Raw genomic sequence first — 20,016 nt, forward strand, 5'->3', positions numbered from 1 at the left:
GTTGTTTGAATAAAAGTAGGAAAAATCATACTCTTTGGGGATGGAGCAAGCTATCTGAACACCAGACAGGCATGGATGGAGTGATCTGAGAAGATGCTTGGGAGCAGTGACTATCACTCAGCAGTGAATCAGTGTCTTAGTTGTTGCCCACAGCTGAGTACCATAGCATACAACCCAGAGCAATACTCTCCTGATGGTGGATTTCTTTTCAGCCTTCATATCTAGGATAGGTGACACTACTACAGGCCTTTTCTATCTTCAAGTCATGGAGACATAGTCCAAAGTCAAAGAACAGTCTTTTCCAATACAGAATGAGATAGAGGAGCAGCTCCACAGAGTGTCCTACTGTCACGGAGCAACACATTACCACAATATCAGCCAGATGGTCAGAATTTGCCTTTATTATTGGAATTAATATTTATATCGCCGGAGTGCTGAGATTTCCCAGCCAAGACTGGCACTTGACAGACACATGATAAAATGCATCCTTCACCTACAGAGGTCCCCATCTAAAACATCAGGACAGATAAAAAGGAGGAAAGAGACAGGTACACAAGGAAGTTAATGGTTGGCCAGTGGTTTTACAGCAGAGCAGTGGCAGAGCTGGAGAGCTGGCAGGTGCTGCGCTGCCCTCCTGGCCCCACCGATCACCCCACAGCTGCAAGGGCTCACAGATATACTGTCTGCTTGAGACTTGCACAGGCCCCAGCACCTCCTTGTTATGATACTGATAGAAACTGAGAGATTTTATTTTTTCCCACTCGCACTAGAGGAAAAATATCTCAGCAATTATTAAGAGTGTAAAGAAAGATCCACCATCAGATAACATGTGTGCACTGGCTTTGTTTATCGTAAATCCACAAGGAGTCACATGCCATTTTGTTTTTAATTTTGTCCAGATTGGACAAATCATTTTTTCCAAAGCTTACCACAAAAGTAAAAGCCCTAGGGTAAAAGATAACCATATGGGGTATTATCGAGGTAGGTCACATTTTTATCCAAAGTTGAGTAAACTCCTAGAATTGATAAAATCTTGCAGCCAGACTTCATTTGATGTGAGAAAGCATTTGTGGGAGGGAAGCATCTGTTCATTACAACTCATGGGCTTAATTGTATAGTTCTTATCACCCAATGATGTTTTCATACTAACCACAGACACTACCGTATGTCCAACTTTAAAGAAAGAGAATATTGCAGTCTTGAGTGACTTGTTTCAAAATGGAAGATAGTTCCAAATAACCTAGTTTTCTTCTGAGAAAAGGGAAAGGAGAAAAATCTGATGAGTGGTGACTCTTATATGAGTTAAACTGATACCTTGGAGAGTAACAGACTTTTGAAAGACCATAGAGCTCCAGTGAGTTAATTATTACTCTGCCTAGGGCTTATAGGAGCTAGCATGATTCCTTTTTCCCTGGAGAGGAAGACTCACCTTTTTGCCTCACTTAAAAGTAGAATAAGTAAACCAAAACAATTTCCTATTTCTCTTGAAAAACCAACTTGGAGCTTAGAAACAAAAGTAAATTCAGAGCGAGAGGCAAAAAGCAGTAGGAATACAGAAAATAAATAAGAAAGGAGGTGATGAGGAGTGATGATATCAGAGGGATTTTGTCCATTCTTTCTTGCAGTGATGTCCTCAATGCCTGTCACCTCTCCCCTTATGCTCTGCTCCAAAACACAGGCCTGTGGTTTGAGTTCTGTTCTCCACTTAAAGCCTTCAATATTACAAAATGAAAAAAAGGATCACCAAATTCTCTTCAAATTGTTTTTCCTACTTTCCCATGAAAAAACAAATAATCATTGCAGGGTTGAAGTAGTCCTCTCAGTGTGAGTTTAATTAATTTAAGCAAGAGAGTCCCCAGGAACTGAGTCATAATTCCCATAAAAAACACTGTAGTAAGTAGCCCCATAGCTATAGATGGGAGATTTTTTCATTACTGTTTCAATTTCAACCCTTTAGAAATCCTTTTTGTACTTCAGCCATGACTCAGCTGATTTAGGTACTTTAATTCCTTCTTTCTTCCTTCTTGCTTTCCGTATTGTTCTGTATTGTCTAACAATACGGACATGAAATTCATGCTGTCAAAGATGAGAGGTAATCTCTGATAGCTACTTGAAAGCTCAAGTTCAAAATAATCTTGTGGCACAAAGGGCTGCTTGTTCTCGTTCTGTAGATTTATACTCAACACTGGTCATATGCCAAGGAGTTTGCCAAGATGTTTATTTCCCCACATATGGCCATCTCAGTGTGGCAGTCTATTGAACTACACTCAAGAGTAGCCTTCTGCTGCACTTCAATGACATATTGCATTGAAAAAAATAAGCAGACACATTGTGGTGACATCTGAGGATTTCTTCTCCGTAATGCTCTAAGAAGCTTAAGTTCCAAAAACTACTTGTTTATCCAAACCCTCATTATCACAGACACTGAGAATTAGGTGGTTCAATCTCTCTTCCTTTTTTTTTTTTAATTGGAAACCCCTATATTTGACTGGCTGTGGTCAAGGCAGTAAGAGCTCTGAATGTTCAGCTCGTTTTGGTGACTCTCCTGTGCTCACAGTTCTGTTGCTCCTGTCTGGTCCCAGAGATGCCTTTTTTTGCTCCCCTGCAGGAAGACGGCACCCCTGGCCCATCTCCCTTTCAGCCCCTGTTGCAGGCAGTGAGCTGGGCAGAGTACACACAGGCTGCTCTGGGGAACTTTTTCTCCTCTTTCCTTTCCAGGATTAGTTCACCCCCAACCTTACTTTGTTGGTCAATTTTTAAGCTACCCTGCCTAACCTTACTGCAAATCCTTTAGATTTTGGACCCAAGGAAGAAATTCTCTGAAATCTGCTGAGTATCCACTGTATTCAACATGTTCTGTTGAGATATTGCTGTTATTTTTCTCTTTTCTCTGTCCTCCGAGTAAAACAGGGCTGAGTGTCCCACATATGCTGACACTGTCTCTACCATAGAGCCCCATGACTGCAGCTGTACCCCTTCCCCTCCCAGACTCAGCTCCTGCTAACCAAAATTTCTTGCTGTTGGAACTGTCAGAGATGGGTGTACTTAAGATAAAGCAAACCCTTCATTCACCTAGTGGCCCTGACTCCAGTGGTACTTTTGAGCTCACAATTAAAGTAAGTTCCCCAAATTAGAATTTTATGATCTTGTGCTCCTTCACTTCTTCATATTTCCTTTCCTTCCTTGACCAGCATCACTAACAGGGCTTTGCCACAACTCATCTGATTCTGTGTCATTTCAGATCTTTATTAAATCCAAGCAGCTGTAGTAATATTAGGCTATGTTTAAACTGTTCAAATTTAAAAAGAAAAATAATCAGGCAATATAAAAGTGAAGCTTCAAATACTGGCTTTTAGCTGGCTGCAACTTAATTAAAGTATGTTTTCCTATAGTTGTTAACCATGCAAAAACCGTACAGCATATCAAGATACTCATTTAAGCAGAAAAAGAGAAGACAGAAGAGTTTGTAAATGTCCCCTACAGCCAAAGCCATGTGGAAAATTTCTGTAGGAAATTTCATTTTCAGTTCTTTTGAATTTTTAGTTTTTTCCTATGCAGATTTTGTAGGTTTTAATTTCATTTCATTTCTTAGTTTGGTTGGATTTTTTAAAATAAAATTTTTTTTAAAAGTTGAGTTATTTGATTTGCAAAAGTTATTGACTCTTTGGACATAAACTTCCTAAGTTAAGGGGGATTTTTATGATGCCCACCCTTTCCTTACCTCATCTGAACACTGCCCTTGCAAAATACTTTATTCCAAGTTTTTTGTGTAGTCTGACATTTTCGGTCATAACCTCAGAATTAAAACTTAGCAAACATTTTTCAGAGTGCTTTTTCTACCTTCTACTTTTCCTTGAAGAGTGAGTAATGCGGTTTCTTACTTACCGTTCTCGGTTCCCAAAGAAAGAGGGCAAAAGTTGTGCTTGGGAAACTTTTCCTGTACTTCCCATCAAAGGGCAAAGTCCAATGGTCATGAACTGATGGTCACCTAAATGATGTACATCATTTATTTCAGGGACTGTGCTGTCTGACAGGCAGTGCCTTCACTCCATCTGAAAACCTATCTCCTGGCAGCATAAAGAAGCCCTTCATTCCCCACTGCTAATACTTTGGGGAATAAATCCACAGATCTACTACACAAATCTGTTTCTTCATGCTTTTCCAAGATGTAATGCAAATGAAAAACCAGTCCCCTCAGAAGCTACTTATAAACACTAACTGGAAGCACAGGGAAGCAGTTTTCCTACTGACATTTAAAGCCACTTTCAGCATTGGGAAAGAACAGCAGGGGAGTAGCCGTTGGCACCATTGTTATACAGTCAAGGTACCAATACTCCCCCCCAGAGATTAATAATTATATTCTTCTGTATTAAAATAACAGTAAAAACTATCATATCAAATAATAAAGGTAAACATGGAGCTAATCAGAAAGGAGATTTAGGAGTTACAGTATAATTCCCCCAAAGCCCCCAGCCTAATTAGTGAAGAAGATAAACTGGTTGACAGATTGCACAGCTAGAAAAACATAAAGTAAAGAAGGTTATAATATTTATTATTACTGTATAAGACAGTGATTAGACCCCCAACCTATGTACAGATCTAATCACCATCCCCTGGAAAGGATAATAGCCAACCCTGTGAGTCTAGTTTGACAAATTAATCCAAGCCTCATCCAAATAAAGAGATTTGTAGTTTTCAATGAAAAATTAACTCCCTGGCTGTGCGGTGGGAACATCGCCACATGCACTAATGGCTTTGTTACCAAGAGACAGTGCTGCACTATGTCTGTGCTCAAGGGTCTGTCAAACAGCACGTGGTTTGGTGTTGCAGCAAGGAAAAAGAACTAATGTAAAAATTTGCATATTTGTCAAGTATTAGTCATCACAGGACATAAAACCTAATCCTAGCATGTAGATGGTAGTCTACAAAGTGCAAGTTGACAAAACTAGTCGTTCTCTATTCCTTGGCCTTCTTGAAGGACATCCATGTATCTCCAGAAGATTAGAGTGAGGAAATTTCTCACACCAAGTATCCTACAGTGTAAAAAACAAAAATCACACAAAACAGATTTTGTTAGTTATTTGTACTATGATGTGGCAATCTGACAGCAACATGAGAAAGAACCAACATGATTAGTAAGTGAGACCTCTCATGGATACCTATGTTTTGTCCATAAAAAGGAAGAGTGTGTGGAGGTTGAGGAAATTAGGAAGCTTCAGAAAACTGCTGGAACAAAGAGCAAAACTGGAGCAAAGGATCCACCCAGCAAAACACAGTGGGGAAAGGAAAGGCCTGATTTATTTTTTCTGTGTAATGAAGTAGGTTTGCAGGTTTGTGTTCTACAAGGATCTAAGGATTTCAAGCCCTTCTGTATATTTGAGGAAATGTCATGGCTATTTATTTCCACACCGTGGTCAGCATGGTCTTCCCTTGCAGAATATTACCAAATGTTGTCCATATTACAGTCTTTACTTTTTTCACCTGAACAGTACAAATACTACATGCTGATACATCAAGCAAGCACAATTTCTGCTACAGTGCTTTTAATGAGATGTAGAGGATGACTGAGGCTACAAAGCTCAGCAGTTTGCCAAAGTAGGTTCCTACTTTTTATGTTTAGACTTCTGAAATGAAAGCCTTCATGTGGAGTTAGGCGTGTAAGCACTCAGTGCAATCAAAGGGCAAGATAGGTGTCTCAGAACAGCTTCCACAGCAGTTAGCAATTTGAGACAATTCAGGCAGTTACTAGGAGAAGATGAGGACAGAGGTAGGCCTGAAGTCCTGCCCATCTCCGTCCCTGTGACATGTGGTTCTGTCCTGCCAGGAGACATTCCCTGACTCTCCTGGGTTTTCTCCAAACCACTGTCTCAAAGCACTCAGGAGGGACCAATTCCTCTTCTCAGGTGACAGCAGCAGCAGCAGCAACCTTCTTTCCAGAAAGCGGAAAACCTGACTTCATTTTCTGCTGTTTCCGAAGAGGACACCAAGCCATTGTTACACCCCAAGGCACAATGTCCCCACCACAGGACTAAGTGGAGACAGTGCCCTTGAAGGGAAGCTCTGACTCTGAAGAAATATTTATATAAAGCATGCAGGCACCTTTAGGATTAGATGGCATTATCATAGTATCTGACTGCTGTGTTGAACTTCGAAATTAGGCTGGACTGCAATCTAACCCAATTTTCTACCTACATCTAATCTTCCCTTCCCAAACTGTGCAAAAATCAGTGTAATCTTCCTTTCAATTTTCAGGAAGAATGCTTTTTACAATTTTGTCCAAAGAGTAGAACTTTTCAAGAGATTCCTTCCCACCCTTCTGAGATTAAAGCATTTACTAAAGCAATGTGGTGTGTTTGCCATCCTTTGTGCCTGTATCTAAGTGATGTAGAGAAGCAACACTATGTTGTTGTCTAGTGTCTTTTCAACAGCTGGGCTTTACAACAGTGCAGACAAATAGCTGAGGAGAATTCAGGCTTTTATAATACTATGAACACAATATTCAGAGAACAGAAATCACAAAAGAATCTTCTTTTATTCCAACAGCTGTTTCCCTGAAATTCATATTTGATGGGGCTAGATGACTAGCACCAAGTCCTTAATCTAATTGCTCAAAACACTATTATGCTTGTCCTGTACAAAGATTACATGTGGTGATAACCAGATCCAGACACTGAGAGTAGAAAATAAATTCTCATAAAACACTTTCTGGAACTAGTAAATGAAGAAAAATACAACAGAAGTATAAAGATCAAAGTGAAGGAGATTTAAAGGTAGGGTTTTGTCCCAGAAAGGGTTTGTTCACTGACTTTAAATCATTTCCCAAGCTATGGTTAGGTTAGAGAAAAGTTACCAGGAAAAATGTTATCAAGTCACTAAGTCTAATAAGGGCATCTAAGACCCATTGGTGCACTCAGAGTGCACTCTGATAAATATGAAGTAAGTGTTTGGTTGTGTGTAAGGTTATTTTGCTGTTAGACTGTCTAAATAAGGCTTCCTCTGGTGCTACTAACCAAATAGACCTTAGTGTGCTATCCACAGTCCTGCTAAAGAATTATACTAAACAAACTCACACAGTCTTGTTTAACTAGGCTGAAAGATCATGTAGAGAGAAGATACCATTATGATCACTTAGCCTGCTTTCCTGCCTGTGTGGTACAAGACTATTGGATTCACACTCCAATGCAGCTGCAGGTGCAGTCCTGAGCGCCGAGTCATGAGCAGATGGCATAGGAGATGACTGCGGTACTAACTACTTATCCCATGAAAATATAACAGCTCCTGGCTCTGAGAGGCTGTCTATGTGCAGGAGAAGGTGGGTTTTCCACTCCTGGCAAACAGTAAAATAAATACACCATATTGGAAGAATGCTGGGGCTAGAATTTGACTTAGAGATCAGCATTTAGATGTTGACCTTTGGACTTCATTCTGCTAGTTCCTGCCTGTAATGAAAAACACTTTAAAGACATCTGATCTTAACTTAGATACTTCTAAATGACTTCACCACGGACTTTGGCAAACAAAGTCTTTAACTAACACAGAGCTTGTGCGTCCTCAATTTCTCAACGCTGGATATTTTCACGCATCTATATCCAGATTAAAGAATCCCCTATTCTAACCTATATTCCCCTTGCAGTTATTTGTAGACTGTGACCAAATGCATCCTCCTAACTGCTCCATCTTGAGCTAAACAGACAGAGCTCTTGCATTCCATCTCTCTCTCTCCAAGGTATGTTTACTTGTCCTTTTGCATCTGTCATGACTGTTCCCTGAAACCTCTCCAAATTACAGTCATTTCCCTCAAGGTGCAGAGAAAACATTAGCACAAGATTGCAGTAACAGTCAAATTCATACTAAATGAAGAGGGAATATATTTTTTCAGCTCTGTTTACAGTCCAAGGATCACAACAGCACTGCAGCCCACTGGCACACATGAAATGCTTGTATTGAGCTGAATTACTTCTTCACTACTTGGTGACTGCACAAAGGCAGCTAACAAGAGTGACATTATGTGTGACTGTCTGAAAGCAAAACTTTGCTTACACTGAGCAGCTCACTCCTTCCTCTTCATCACTCACCTTTTCCCACAGTCTCCCTGACATCTGCAAAACCAATCAGCAATAAGAGCCATGAAATGTTTCCAGATCTGCTCCCATCGGGAAGAAATAACTCTGCCCAACATGTTCCCCACAGTTGCAAGGACTGCCTAGTAAGTTTTCTGCCAGTTATATGTGCCATGCTACTTTTTATCATGTCAGCTTTCACTCTAGATGCTGTGCTGGACTTTGTCAAAAACTTCTAAAAGTCAAGAACCATTACGCTTATCACCCAACTTCTCTGAAAAAAACCTATCAGGTTGGTCAGACAGGATCTGTTTTCCATTTGTGCGTGTGAAATTATGTTAACTAGATTAGTACCATCTTAGCACTTTAAAGGAACCATAGCACAGAACTCTATTAGCACTTAAGTTTGCTTATTCTATATCAGCTGTTTATTATTTGCATGGGAAGGGGCTGATAGGCCTGTAATTGCCTGGACTGTTACCTCTTACCTATTAAAATACAGTGGTAAGCTTTAAAAATGTCTAATGGAGCTTTTTTAGTGCTTCAAGACTGACTAAATTTCAGCATTAATGTTCATTGAGTTCCTTTGCCAGCTCTGTTAAAATTCATGGGTACAGGATGACCAGATTGCTGGTTTAAAACTACCTTCTTTCACAGCTGTTCTCTAACATATTCTTCAGTTACAACTGGAGAGTACATATCTGACATTGACATCTTCTACACTATGTACTGTACATACATACAAAGAGAAATGTTTTCCTTTTTTTACAGTATTATTGTACTGTCATAATTTAACATTTTTGCATTTCAGAAAGAATAATGTTATTCTTTAATTTATGATTGTTTCAAAAATCCACATTTATGATTAGTATTTATTACTAGCAATTTTTCCTTTCTCTCAATACATAGAGGGACAATTTTAATCCTTTCTTTAAACAAGTTTGACTGAGTTAGGCTTTTCTTTTTCAGTTGGAAAATGGGGGTTCTAGGCTGTTGCATACAATGTTCATAATCATTTACTATTAATAATTCATACAAATTATTTCCTACAAATTTTTTGTACAAATTTTTGGAAATTACTTAGTTCTGTATGTCTGGCTTCCTCAAACTGTACATTTACATGGTTGTGCAGTACAACAAATAGGCAATGCGCAATATAACAAATTATTTGGATCTTCCTTGATGGCCTTAAAATCAAAAGAACTTGGAGGGAGTCAAGAAGGTACACAGAAGTATCTTACATTCAATATAATGAATGGAAGTGGACCAGTGCAGCTATGCAAAAGGTGAGTATATTTAAAAGAATATAAATTTGAAAGCAGTTTTTACACTCTGACTGGATATTTCTTGATCATAATTAGTTTCAGCGATGGAAGTTCTGAATGAAGGTGAATGCCTTTTCAGAACTGAAAATTATCTTCAGTAAAACTTTCCAAAATTATTCTCAACTCAGTACCAATATTGCCTCTGGGAAGAGGTCATCTAGTCATTACATGATCAGACCATTAGTGTTGAAGATTTGCTCACTGTAGAGAAGGAATTATGGTTATCACCATTTGTGGTGATCAATCCTTGGAACACAGAAATGTAAATTGAAGTATTCATGAGCATGACAATAATGACATTGTTCATCAATGGCATGTTTTATAGCTCTTCTGCTGTTGTTTATTTGACTTTGTTTAGTCCAACTTTAATCACTTAATTTGCAGTTTTCATAGAGGAATGATGTCTATAAGCAAATAATTTCTTTTTAGCTTACATAACTCATCTGCAATCTGCTTTACATCAAAAGAAGTTATTTTTTTCCTTTGTGCTACTCAAAGAACAGAAATTAAATTATTTCAATGTTTATTTGGTTCAACATGTGTAGCTGGGCAGATGTTTGTGGTTTTTCCTGTGCTTTTGTGTACAGGGAAACAAATTTTTTTTGGTGATGAAAAGGAGAAAACAGTAAAATTGGTTTTGCCAATACTTTTCACATGTACAGAAATGGGACACATTTTATATGTATATATGTATATGTATGTACATACACATAAGCATGCCTACATATTTATGTATAAGGATGTGTATACATATATATACACATACACACACACACACGTACATATATATAGATACAGACTTAATCCTTATTCTTCTGTTACAACTTTACATTGCAACAAACAAAAAGACCAAGCAGGTTCTTCTTCAAATAGGTGCTTTGGGATCTACATCTGGCGCCATGGACTCCACAACCATATGCAAACACTGTATCATATTAAAACAGCAGTAAATAATCAGAAATGAAATATATTATAAAATATTTCATCTGTTGAATTAAAGTTACTATTTTTCATCCAGATCCCTCAGGGACTATGGACTTATAAATGGAATCTCTTTCTAGAAGATAGAAGAATAGAACAGTGAGAAGATATTTAAAACCCACCTGGGCCTGGTCTTGGGCAACCTGTTCTAGTCAGCCCTGCTTGAGCATGGGGGTTTGGACTGGACAGTCTCCAGAGGTGTTTGCCTAACTCATCCAATCTTGTTATTCTATGGAGCATCATCTATCCTTTCCTAAACAAAAAAACCCCTGTCTCTTAGTCAAGTGTTAGGGGTTTTCTATCAGTCTTGGGCTCCAGCAAGCCACCAGAAGGGATGAGGCAGAACAGTAGCCCGAATGGGTGAAGGTCCAGAAAATAGTCAGAGAAGGAGAAAGATTGTGGTGTATTACATTTTTTGTTAAATATAACTGTGACTCCAATTATTAAACATGAGAAGGGCAGACAATGAGGGAGAAAATACAGGATTAAAAACTTGGCATCCTCTTGAAATCTAACACAAAATCCCAGCTAGTAGCATGAGCATTGAGCTTTTATATATCTTGATTTATCCTCTGAGATAAGCTTTTCTACAGAGATAAAGATCCTTGACCTCTTTTTATCAAGAACTAGTCTGGACAATAAAAACATTGTTAGTATTTTCTCTGTTCAGGCAAAATGGCAAGCAGCAAAATTGCACGACACTGCCATGTTAGCCTAAAATCAAAACAGGCAACTCAGGAGAGGCCATTTTCTCTGTGCCTAAACTCTGCAGAGCACTAGCCACACTTCCCTTTATACTCACAGTATGGCTGATAATTAGCATCACACCACAGATCGTGTCTGAGCCACACACCCACAGCAGTCTTTCTCCCAATTCTGTGGCAGACCAGTGCATCCTTGGTCTTAAATGAAACAGCTGCACTACTGTTATTTAGTTTTGTCACTATTGTCATTAATGCAGTTGTAGGACCTATAGGCTACCATTTTATTAATTGTCACATCATTTTTACTGACAGTTAGGGTCAGGCTTGCAGCGTACACCTTGAATTTGTATTAATGGATGCTCTCATTAACTTCAGTGGTGCGGGGTTAGATGACAGTGTGAGACAAGCAAATGAAAAGCACTGTAGGACCTGTGAAACTTTCAATATGGGCTTAGGTCTCTGCCTAACCAGCAAAGCCCTGCAGCACATGTGAGCACGACTGGCTTTATTCAGTGAGTGGTGGAATAAGAGTACAAACAGTCCAGAAGATGCTGAAGGTCACATTTCAGCAAAGATATCCAGCTCACACTTTGCAAGAGATAAGAACAGAGTATGCTGAAAGATGAGGAGACAAGGAGTCTTTGCTGACACCCACAAATGCAGGAAAGAGGAGGTGATAGCTAAGGTAGTTATTAAGAATGGAGAGCAGGGATGGCGTTCGCAGGCTGGAAAAACAAAGATCACAGGACAGCAAGTAGAATCCTATACTCTGCTTGCTGCAGGTCCCTGAATTGCTAATTAAAGAAAAGAGGCTCCATAGTGGGTTTTATAGTAAGAGTCAGAATTCTGAAGTGAAAAAATGTTATGATTCTAATAACCTGTGGGGATGAATTGGAATTAAGTTGTGACAGCAGTGGCGAGCTATGCAGAGGAAGGAAGGGCTGGCAATGGCAACACACCATTATCTGCAATAGTGCAAGAGTAGAGCTGGCCAGAACTGAGACATTAAAATTAAGGGGTAAAAAAGTCCTATCTATCCACCTGTGATTATGATGGTCTGGGGTCTTGAGGCCTGCGAGACCTATCTGACAGTTTCAGACTATGCAGAGCTTCTCTGTAGTGCCTTTTGCAGAATGGCCTCATCATACGGTCCTAAAGTCTGAACTCATCTCTTCAGTATTCACCTACACACTTTGACTTTGGATTGATTGCAGACCTGACATATTTTTGAGTAGGAATGGTTGTATGATGATTTAAGGTAGTGGTTGTAACAGCGGTTATAAAGCTTGCTATTCTGTGATTGTCGTTAACTTATTCATTAGGATTTTATGTATTCTTCAAGGGATTTATCTTATAAAAGAGCACTGAAATGTAGTGATATTAATATAAAACTATTACAAGCACCCAGTTTTTCTCTATTGCAAAATATTAGATGTTAATATGATGTAATTAATGGCAGTCAAATGAAGAACGAACTCAAGGAAGTATTATTTCATGCAAAGTGTGGGATTTACAGCCCCAAGAGACTTTTTGAGTGAAATAGTGAGTTGAGTGATTGGATTTGAAAAAGATCTAGATAATTATGTGACCATTAGCATTTATAATTATGCTAAGATAATTAAGTATAATGAAGCCTCATGCTTCTTGATATAAACAGATTACTCATATAAGTCAGGAAGGAATATGTTTTAGGAAATCAACATTTCACAACTGGCCAGGTGTATTTTCGTTCTGTTGTGTAGACTTTTTCAAACTTCTGCAATCAGACAGCGAACACATCTGTAGGCAGAATGATAGATTGAATGGGGTAGTCATCTACTTTACTCTAGAATACCCTATCTCGTCACCAGTTGAAGATAATAAAGTTTCACTGTCTATTTGTGAAACTCTTTATAAGTGTTCAAAATTGACTATTCAGAATTGCTGCAGAGGAAATCCTGTTTGGAGATATGTCAGTAACCTTATCTGCTACATCAGCTTCTTGTTGCTTTTTCACATACCGGAATTTCATTGATGGACACTGTAGTCTCAGAAGTCAGATGCTTTTCAAAGGAAATGTCATTGATCTAACAGAGGGCGGGTTTTTGGCAGGAGACAAAATGTCGCTGCATGAATATTTTTAACATCGACAAGATTTAAAAAGGTTTTTTTCCTTAATAAAAGAAGTGCGAATCAGAGATATGCCACTGCTGTTTATGAAGTTGAAAATCTGTGTTACTGTATGGCCCAGTCTGTTTCTTATTTATTCATTCATTTTAAATAAGACAGTTACAAAATTTTGCTGCTAAAAATTTTTGCTTACAAGTAACATGCCTGATTTATATAACCCTGCACATTGTATAGATATGCAGAGTACCACAGAGGGCATGTGGTTTGACTGAAATACCATTATATTTTGGCTGCGTTTGGCATTTGCTTTCACATCACATCATCACAGAAACCAAACCTGATACACCCTAGGTATTTCTTGCCCATTTTGTCCATTATGTGATAAGCGGTACTGTTTTGCACAGGCTGAAGTACGAATCTATAGTGGTCTGTTGTTCTGAAAGAACATGTACTTAACCACTGAAGAGAAGTTTAAAAATTAGCTGGAAGTCAATAGACGTGGCATATACACCCAGTTCAAACAAAGACTTTCTGTGTTGGCAAGTTATGCAATACTTCATTATGTTACTTTCCCTGGCTGTAAAGCAATAGCAGCATTTATTTCAACCACTCTGAAACTGCAAAGATTTATAAACCTCCTTAAGACCTACCTGTCAAATATTTAAAGGATAATGGTTAGACACTGAGAACCGTGGATAGTTTTATTGAAAAATAACCAAAAAACAACTCCAGCAGCACACTTAGTGCACTCCAATCACTGACAGGCATTCAGACCATATGACCAGAATAGAAAAAGCCCCAAGTAACACCTTCTGAAATGTGCATAATAAAAATGTCTGCAGATCGTCTCCTATTCATCTGAATATTTGCTAATGTAAGCATAGCCAAAGAGCTTTTCAGGTCAAAGAAGCTGCTATTTCAAAGAATAAATAAATGCAAGAACTCTTTTTGCACAAGCAAGATATGTAAAATAAACATCATTATAAAACTCAATAGTTGAAGTTTCTGCTTAGACTTTTTTGCAAGCAGAGGCTGACACAGAAGACATTGCTATATATTGCATATGCGTATATATATATACAGACATGTATACATATATGTACATACATATATATTTGTATGTATATATGGGTATGTGTATATATACATGTATGGGCATAATGAACTGTTCTAAAAGCTGAATGAAACAGTTACATTCCCATGACAATGGACCACCATACTACTTTATTCCTGTAACTAGACCTATGGTACTAGTAACTGGACAGATTTCCCACTTCATTTGCAATGGCTATAGAAAACCATAGCTCAGATTTCACCTCCCTTGTGTCCTTCAGGAATTGCTCTTATCTAGCGGACATCCTGCAACTCTGTTAATCGAGCCTCATTCAACCAATCCCTTACTCAGGCTGCAACCTGAGGAGAGGTTCACCTGCATCTAATTGATGTCATACATATGCTGATGGTATCAACTTTTCAGAACATTCCTATGTTTATCTGCCTGCATATCAATCTATCACTATTATACACTTCATAGCACTGTAGCGTCCGTAACTCTGTAATACATGCACAAAAATTCAACTCTAATTTCTGTGTACTCTTGAAGAAAAGGGAATCTGCAGACATTTTGTTAAGTCCAATGATTATTAATGTCAAAGCACCTGATGGGCCAGAATTGATTGAGATGGACTTCCCTTGATCCTAAAGAAAAAATTGATTATTCTGCAGCCATGAAATAGCTCTTTCTAGTCCTCATAAAGTCCCTAGGAAGTTTTAGAAAAGTAACATACTACTGAAGTATCAACAGACAGGATCTTTAAAGACTCATTTCTTGTTAAGCTGTCTCAGCTTCAGCCTGCCAACTGAGTCAGCCCAGCTTGGGTTATATTTCACTCACTTTTCCAAAATCCACTACTGCTGAGTCCTAGATTATCCCTGTCTAAAAATTCAGTCCCCCTGTGTCTGAAGGTGAAATTTGGTTTAGCAGCAGGAAGGTGTTAACACAACCGCACTGTGGAGATTAACATTACAGCAAATCCTCAAAAGAACCAGAAATATCCAACACACTCAAGATATCTATTTTTGATGAAAGCTTCAAGAAAGTAATAAAAGAATAGAGTTTTATAGTAGGTCAGTTATTAATTTTCTTGGAATACCAACAAGATCTTGGCAAGAAGCAACATGTCTGCAGTACAATTTTTTACTTTTTATGTAATAAGAAGTACTGTATGCCATTTAACTTTCTCTGCTCCAACTATGTATTTATTGTTTTACCTGCTTTGAACTAGGAACGGTGATCTCATTAATAAAAGGTTAGAAACAGTGTTTTGTTTCATTGTAGTTGATTTAATATATACTACTGCCCCTGGTCAGTTTGTGTGTGTGAAGTCCCACTTCACTAATGGTGATTCTGGAAGTGTTTTGAGAGGGAGTCTGAAAATTTTTTAAAGAACCAGTGACTCTATCATCACAGGCATTTGAAGTAATCTCATTTAAAATCCAGTCATTTAGAACAAAATCACCGGAAGTATATACTAGAGGTAAATGGATATAATGCTGAGTAAGTAAAGCAGTTCAATGAAAAGACATGATTTAATAGAGAATGGTCAGCTATGATGTCTGTTATACTACCCTTTGATCCATAAGGGTAAAACAGAACAAAACATTTGTATCTGTCAACTACAGACTGCTCAGCTCACATTAGTCACACTTAGAGAAGAAGTTCATGCTGTAGAATTACTACCTTCCCTATTTAATCTGTCAGATCTACATGTGGTAGACTGGTGAGGAAAAGATTGTGCATCAGCTGCTAGACAGTAGTCCAAGCAAATGTCTGTGTAAAGTAAACTGGACTTGCTCACCCAAGGTTCCAGACACGTACCTCACTGGTATCTAAACTTCATCAATCTATGAAGACATAGTCATTGGGTTTTAAAATTTTCCCATCTGAGCTCAAATGTTTCACACTAATACTTCTGTTATTGTAAGAAACTGAAGCAGCAAAAAAAAACCCCCAAACTTTTCCATAAAGCCTCTCACAGAGCTATCATTACTGCTTCAGACACAGCAACAAAACAAACTGAGATATGTTTGGAACCACTGACTTAATAACTGCAGTATGTGCATTCGAGTATGGATGCTAGTCATGCACGTGCATAATCATGTTAAAACTGCAAACCCATGAGCCTAAGCTCAGGCTCAAATCACAGTTTTCTGAAATGACTTGGACAACACAGGCAAGAGCTTTTCCTGAGTAGTTTCTAGCTCTTCTACATCACATCTTCATATACTGTGTTGGGGAATGAAGAAGAGAAATATGATTAAGGTATTTCAAGCCTGACATGAATATTTTTCCGGTGGAGAAGGATTTGATAGCCTTGTGGACTGAATTTGGAATTTGCTTTTCTTCTGTAATTGGGCATCTAATGCTGGCAGAATCAAGGCCTGAGTAGCAAATTAAAAATATATTTAAAGGGAATGACATATCTGTGGTACAGTAAAACTATTAGGCTACTGAATGCCTGTTTTGAATTACATCAAATCACCTGAAGACCATATGGCAAATGGAAATTTTTGAAGTTAAGATTTACTGATAAAAAGAAAGATTTTATTCTTTTTTTAGCTAAACCTATATATGTAAACTCACTTGCTTTCAACTTTTTGTAATCAATAACCAAAGGCCAAATGCAATCTGCTACAACTACATTATCTGCAGAACAGTGAGCCATCTTCCAGTGGAGAGGCCTGTCTGCATTTTTAAAAATGTAGTGAATTAAGGACCAGTCACCTAGACAGTATCACCAGTTCTTCTCAAATTCACTGGAGGAACCAGGACTAAGAATCTTAAATTTAGATGCTGAACTGGGGACTCAGGTGCCAATATTTTAAAAAATTAACCTATATGTCTGTCTCTAAGAGGAGAAAGTCTATTAGGAAGTTTAATTTCCCTGTGCACTTTCCCATGTACATTCCATGCTATTTGTGGGTTGCAGATGGAGACAGCAGACACCAGTCCTAAGAAAAGTTTTCTTGCAATGTGGCAGAAGATCTTTTATAAAATTTCAAACATAATTTTGTCATTTTCTAAGCACATTTGCACATACACATTCAGCAATTAGCCAAATTATTGTCCAAAACAGTTGTCTAACACACCTAGTGAGCCCTTGCCTTTGTCCTAACACTGACAGAATGTGACTTTCACTCAATATTAATGTCAACATGTCCCAGAAAGTAGGATTTTTTTCTATCAACCTGCACCTCAGGAAGTCTTCCATCATTCCCATATCACCATTGGCCAATCAGAGCTCAAATCAGTCCAGCAGTTTAATTACCTAGGTAGCATCATCTCCTCGGACAATAAGATCGACAGAGAGATAGACAACAGGTTAGCAAAGGCATATAGTGCTTTCGGAAGACTCTATAAAAGAGTCTGGCGAAATAAACACCTGAAGAAAAGTACAAAGATCAGTGTTTACAGAGCCACTGTGCTGTCTACTCTTTTATATGGGTCCGAATCATGGGTCATTTACCACCACCACCTGCGACTCCTAGAATGCTTCTATCAACGCTGTCTCTGTACAATCCTAAACATCCACTGGTCAGATTATGTGACTAATACATCTGTTCTTGAATAGGCAGCAGTCACAAGTATTGAGGCCATGTTGCTGAGAACACAGCTGCGATGGGCAGGGCACGTCTCAAGGATGGAGGACCACCGCCTCCCTAAGATCTTGCTTTATGGTGAACTTGTCACTGGCTGCTGCAAGAGAGGAGCCCCAAAGAGGAGATACAAGGACTCTCTGAAACAACATCTCAGTCTTGGCCACACTGATCTTCATCACTGGTCTACTCTGGTCTCCAATCAGGAGGTCTGGAGACACGCCATCCATAACGCTGCTGCTTCTTTTGAGAACGCACACAGGATCACTCTAGAGGAGAAAAGACAACACAGAAAGAATCATGTCTTGCCGATACCATCCAAGGAGTCTTTCTGCTGTGCCTTTTGCAACCGGACTTGTCTATCTCATATTGGCCTCCTTAGCCACCAGTGTGCTTGTAGCAAATGTGGGTAGAGTCCTTCCCAAATCTTCGTTTGCAAAGCCTAGCCATGATGATGAATGTCAACAGCATTTCATCCAACTTACATCATAGAGAGCAGTCCCATAGTCTCAAACTGAATCCCAATTTCTAAGAAAATCTGACCCTTTTAGACTAGAATATCCATAACAATAGAAATTCATTGAAAGTTTGCATTTTATCTTAAGGCCATTCTAAACATATATTTCTCATTTCTGGGATGTTTTTTGTCTCTTCAGGCCCAGGATTTGTAATTTTTTTTCAGCCATGCTTGAAGTGGATTTTCTATAGTGAGTCTTGAGTGGTCTGTCTCAAGAATATTTACTCTCAATAACTGAACATGAATATGTAGGTGCTGTAGTGCACAGATCAGCACTAAATGAACATTTAAGGCAATAAGAATTGTGTGAGTATAGCTGAGCAATGATTACCTGGACTTAAATGTGCTGGTACCTAATGTTTTCAAAAATAGCCATCTGTCCCTCGGAAGATGCTTTTCCTGGGTTTTTTTCCCCCTTTCTAACTTACATAAGAAAGAGCACTGGTCTCCTAGAACTACCATTTCATTTATTATTCATATTCTTACTTCAACCCAGTGAGAAAAGAGGAATGGAAAAATTTGCATTATGCATTCTGTCCAATGAAACATGGAGCTTTATTATTGTTGGGTTCTGGCTTGCTAGGCATAATACAGCATATCAATGACTTGCACTTATTAAAAATTTAGGATTTTTTTTTAAGGGATATTTTTTAAAAGAATTACTGTAATGGAAAGCACATGCCACATTTATACTTTGATATTTTGGTTTATTTTTATATCCTTACATTAACACGCTTACCTAAACCATGTGTAGGATAAAGGCCTTTCCTATGCTTGTACCTGATACGTTCTGTGAGGTGGAATTTCAGTTCACAGAAATGTTACTTGACAACACTAACATTCATTATTTGTCCCTGATACTTCAGTAACTGTGATTATGGCTGAACTGCCGAATAACACCTGTTCAGGGACCATTCTCTGGCCCTAAAGTGAAGGGCCTGGCCTGATCCTGTCTACACGAGGTATCTCCTGTCCTTCAGGTCTCCTTTGAGCTAGTGTCCTACCCATGAGGCTCTAACATATGATTATCGTTGTATGTGTGTGTGCTCATGATGTTCACAGTAATACAGAAGTGCACTGCAACTTACCAAAGCAGTGCTTTTGCTGCATGAAAATAAAATTACGGTTGTACACCTTGGGTTTTATATGCTGATATGTTTGAGGTAAAAAAGCTGTTATTACAGTTTTGGAGAAACAAGAACAACAGAGGTAGCCATGTTGTGCCATTCTTGTTCACAATGCCCTTTTGGGAATGGTCCTTAATGCCTCCAAACCCCAAATCTGACTCTGGTCATTATGGCAGAGCATGCCACAATGTGCCAGTTGGCACAGGATAAAATCATGCCAGCAGGCTGCTGAGTAATCACGCAGCGTGGTTGATCATAAAATGAGTTTCCACCATGACTCTTGTTACATAACTGGGTAGATGTGTTTTAAACACTTCCATGGCCTCCAATGGTTGAAGAATGCAGCATTTGGAGGTGTGTGCTTATCTGGGTAAGTATGAGTTCTGCTCAGTTTTCTAAATGAGGCCATTAACTTTGATTTAATTACTTTTGATTTCCACTGGTGACTGAAAGTCAAAAGTCCTGTTTTGTCATGTTTAACATATGATAATGGGAAAACCACACTTCTTTTCATCTCTGAATTCTGGGGCTGTATAT

This window comes from Chiroxiphia lanceolata, chromosome 1 (assembly GCF_009829145.1).
Source record: "Chiroxiphia lanceolata isolate bChiLan1 chromosome 1, bChiLan1.pri, whole genome shotgun sequence".
NCBI lineage: Eukaryota > Metazoa > Chordata > Aves > Passeriformes > Pipridae > Chiroxiphia > Chiroxiphia lanceolata.